Source organism: Physeter macrocephalus, unplaced genomic scaffold (assembly GCF_002837175.3).
Source record: "Physeter macrocephalus isolate SW-GA unplaced genomic scaffold, ASM283717v5 random_3617, whole genome shotgun sequence".
Taxonomy (NCBI): domain Eukaryota; kingdom Metazoa; phylum Chordata; class Mammalia; order Artiodactyla; family Physeteridae; genus Physeter; species Physeter macrocephalus.
Window position 1 is genome coordinate 1323 of NW_021148903.1, and position 4229 is coordinate 5551.

At 57.4% G+C, this 4229-nt stretch overlaps 2 non-coding genes across 2 annotated transcripts; both read right to left on the reverse strand.

Annotated features, from left to right (window-relative positions):
- Nucleotides 1-439: 439 nt before the first annotated feature.
- LOC112063120 (small nucleolar RNA SNORD116) lies at nucleotides 440-532 on the reverse strand. The gene has a single exon (XR_002890919.1). It is a non-coding gene; the product is annotated as a small nucleolar RNA SNORD116 (small nucleolar RNA).
- A 2675-nt stretch (nucleotides 533-3207) lies between these two features.
- On the reverse strand, nucleotides 3208-3300 carry LOC112063119 (small nucleolar RNA SNORD116). The gene has a single exon (XR_002890918.1). It is a non-coding gene; the product is annotated as a small nucleolar RNA SNORD116 (small nucleolar RNA).
- Between the last annotated feature and the right edge of the window lie 929 nt (nucleotides 3301-4229).

The window sequence follows — 4229 nt, forward strand, 5'->3', positions numbered from 1 at the left end:
CCTAGACCGACCGGGCACTCTAGACCCCCACCGCGCCACACGCAACAACAGGGAAGGACACAGGCCTGGCCTGAGGCTCCAGGCTGCAACAAAGGAAGCTTGCTCTTTTCGGCTTCTGGACTCAAACCCAGAAGCGGCATGCACAAAGTGTGATCCTGGACAAAACACACCTATCCAAGCTGCAAGCCCACTGGGCCTAGAACAGCACACACTCCGACTCTGAAGACCAGAAGGGGACCTAGCTGCCTCGCAATCCCTCACCGGCCTTTCAGCAGGGACCTGCGATTCATGGACGACGCAGCTAATGTGCAGACACGGTTGACCCTTAGACGGGAGCCCCTCCAATGCTGGAGCACTGGGTCGTGCTTGCATGCATGGCGGCAGGGGACGCGGGCCCTAACTCCTCACTCTCCCCTACCCCTGAGAGAGGAAACGTCCTGGACCTCACTTTTGATGGGGAGACGGTACAGCCTTCTCACTGATTTTGCTCAGATTTTCCAAGGTATGCACACAAGGGTGTCATCATCGATCGAAGCACATGCTGGGACGCTGCAGAACACAACCGGGCAGGCCGCGGGGCTGTGCAGGGGAGCCTAGAGCTCGGAGTACTCCAAAAGAGTGGGGAATACACAGCCCTCAGGCCTCTCAGCAAGAGCAACAGTCAAACCACTCTTGCAGCCACTGGGCCCGTCTGAGGAAAACCTAACATCCAATGGCACATCTTGGGGTGGCTGAATGCCTACCGACCTGGGTTATCCACGTCCACGGTCGGCAACATGGCCCAGCTCTCTTGTTCCAGTTCTCCTCATCACCTCCAGTCGTCAGACCACGCAAACGTCCTGTGTTCTTTGCCATCGGCCAGCCTTGCCAATCAACTGCACCTGAGAAGTGGACAGAAATCACTCAGGAGTCAGACTTGCACCGGGGTCCTCTAGAACGTGATTCATGAGAACATTTCCCTGGGCTGGAGCCCCGAACATGCTTCACAAGGACCTCTATCCCTTACGAAGACCTGAATGTTTGCCTGACAGCACGACGGCAGTAAGTTAGGCACGTACGTTGGCCGTTGTGTGTGAGGGTGTATGTGTGTGTTCCTGCGTGCGCGCGGGCGTGACAGTGACTGCGCGGGATGACGCGCTTGGGGGTTTCTGTGTGGGCCTCTGAATCCGCGTCTTGGTCTTTGTGTATCCTTGAGGCCCTCGGCAGTGACCTTGAACAGTAAAAGTCGCAGTTTATACACAGCACCGAGGCTTTGGACCACCCCACTGAATGCAGAAAGTCCCCTGTCAGCTTCAAGAGGCCACATGTGAACTTTGACCCCCAGAGGCTGTTGAAATAGGCAACGGTCTCCCGCTCTCCCACAGCCATGCCTTCTGACCAAAGCACAAAGATTCGTCCAGACCTGCCTCCCGGCCGTGGGTGTCACATGTACATGGACCTGGAGACCCTGCCACCTAGGAGCACATCTGATGTCCACCTGGGGCCACTCCCAGCACTTTGGGAAGCAAGGAAACCTCCCATGGTTGGCGTTGACACTGACCTTCAGCTGGCTACAGGCAAGACGCAGCCCCGCACCTCACAAGGGGCTAGCGGACTTCAGCCCAAGTGCCACTTCTCGCCAACTAGGACAAATCACGTTCTGTGGACCCTTGGGAAAGCCCACCACGGGAAGTGCTGGGCTTTAGCAACCATGAGCCAGGTTGGAACCCCCTGACGGAAACTAGGCCATTTCCCCGGCCACGTCTCGCCAGCTCCCAGCCGGCACGTTTGGCAGCCCTAAACCCGGAGCCAACGCTCAAATGCTTGACAGCCTCGGCCTACGTGCCCACCTCCTGCCCGCACGGCGACTCGACCTTGCTGGAAGCCACAGACGCCATGCGAACATGGGGACGCTGTACACCAAGGAAGACAGACCGCATACATGTCTGCTTTGATGACGCTGACCACACCCCATGCATTCGGGCACTTCTTCACTGCCACAGCGACACTACCGAGGACCTCAGAGAGTACAAAGCCACTGTCCCCGAGGATCACACACAGACATTCAATGGAAGACCTCTGTCACGCGAGGGGACTTTCAAGTCTGAAAGGGCACAGTGGCTGTCCACGGCAGTGCACCGGGCTCCGCAACGGTGCCCCCACCTCCGGCCCGCATAAACCTCTGGCTGTTTGAAAGGCCCGCGTGCCACACGGGCCGGCCACCTCATGCCCTCTGGGAGAAACACTTTCGCGCTGCACATTCCCAGAAGAGGGAACAAAGCGGCCAAAGCGCACGCTCGCATAACTCACCTTCCTCCGAGGAGGCCGGCACCAATACCTCAGCATGTCCATCTACTCTAGGTGCCGCAAGACACCCTTTGGGAGTCATTCCTCCGGCAACGGGATCGCAGCTGATCACAATTTACCTACCTCACCGCATCCTCATGAACTGCCAAAGCCTCCACTGCTTAGGCAGCTGATGCCAGCCCATCACGAACGGGACACATCCTCGGGAAGCCGAGGCCGACACCTGCCACCCAATGATGACATTCTATTTCATGACATCACAAAGGTCCTGTCCTCATCATCCCTTACATTCCTGTCCCGGCCATCAGCAACCACGCAGGCTTAAACGGAGCACCGCCCTCGCCCCACCCCACGAGGACCCACTTGTCCCCAACACTCTGCCGGGAGCTAAAGGAGGGGAGCAGACAAGGGCAACACTGAGGCCTAATCCATCAGCCACTTTAGGCCGACGCCCACCCCGAGCCACACCCGTCCACAGCTCCGGCCTCACTTGGCAGTCAAGAAAGTCACCGTGCCAAACGCAAGAACAGGGAGGGCCACAGGCCTGGCCTGAGGCACCAGGCTCCAACCAGAGAACCTTGCTCATGTTGGCCACCAGAATTAAACCCCGAAGCGGCATGCACGAAGCGTGAGCCTGGCCCAAACACACTTTTCCAAGCTGCAAGCTCACTTGGCCTACACCAGCACACACTCCGACTCTGAAGACAAGCAGGAGAGCACGCCCTCTCGCATTGCCCCAATGGCCTTGCAGCAGAGACCTGATATCCATAGACGACCCAGCTTATGGGTACACACAGTCCACCCTCAGACAGGAACCCCTCTAATATTAGGAGCCCTGGGTGGTGTTTGCATGCATGCCAGCAGGGGACGCTGGCCCTCCCTCCTCACGGTCCCCTACCCCCCAGAGAGAGGAAACGTGCTGGACCTCAGTTTCGATGAGGAGACGGTAGAGGGTTCTCACTCATTTTGTTCAGATTTTCCAAGGAATGCATACAAGGGTGTCATCATCGATCCAAGCACGTGCTGGGAGGCTGCAGAACACAACCGGGCATGTCGTGGGGGCCTGCAGAGGAGCCATGACCCCGTAGTACTCCAAAACCCTGGGGAATCTACAGTCCTCAGGCCACTCAGCAAGAGCAACAGTCAATCCACTCTGGCAGCCACTGGGCCCGTTTGAGGAAAACCTCATATCCAATGGCACATCTCAGGGTGGGTGAATGCCTACCTTCCGGAGTTAGCCACGGTCACACTTAGCAACACGCGCCTGCCCCATTTTTCCAGTTCTCCTTAGCACCTCCAGTCATCAGACAACGCGAAGGTCTTCTGGTCTTTGCCGACGGCCAGCCTTGCCCAGCAGCTACACCTGAGAAGTGGACATAGATCACACAGGCTTCAGAATGGACCGGGTTCCCAAGAGAACATGATTCACACGAATGTTTACCTGGGCATGAGCCCAGACCCTGCTTCCCAAGGACCTCTACCCTTACCGAGAACTCAATGTTTGTCTAGCTGCACAACTGCAGGAAGCTAGGCACGTACGTTGGCCGGTGTGTGAGAGGGAGTATGTGTGTGTTCACGCGTGTGAACGTGTGTGACTGTGACTGGGCACGAGGACGCGCGCTTCTGGGCTTCTCTGTGTGCCTCTGAATCCGCATCTTGGTCTCTGTGTGTCGCTGTGGCCCTCTGCTGAGACCTCGAACAATAAAACCCACACTTTATACACAGCGCCCTGCCGTTGGACCCCCCAATTGAATGGAGAAAGACCCCTGCAAGCTTCAAGAGGCTGAATGTGAACTTTGACCCCCCAGGGGCGGTTGACATAGGCCACGGGAGATCCTGCCAGCTTGTAGCACATCTGATGTGCACTTGGGGCCACTCCCGGCACTTCTGGAAGCAAGGAAACAGCCTATGGGCGGGCCAATACCTTCGTGCAGCTGGCTACA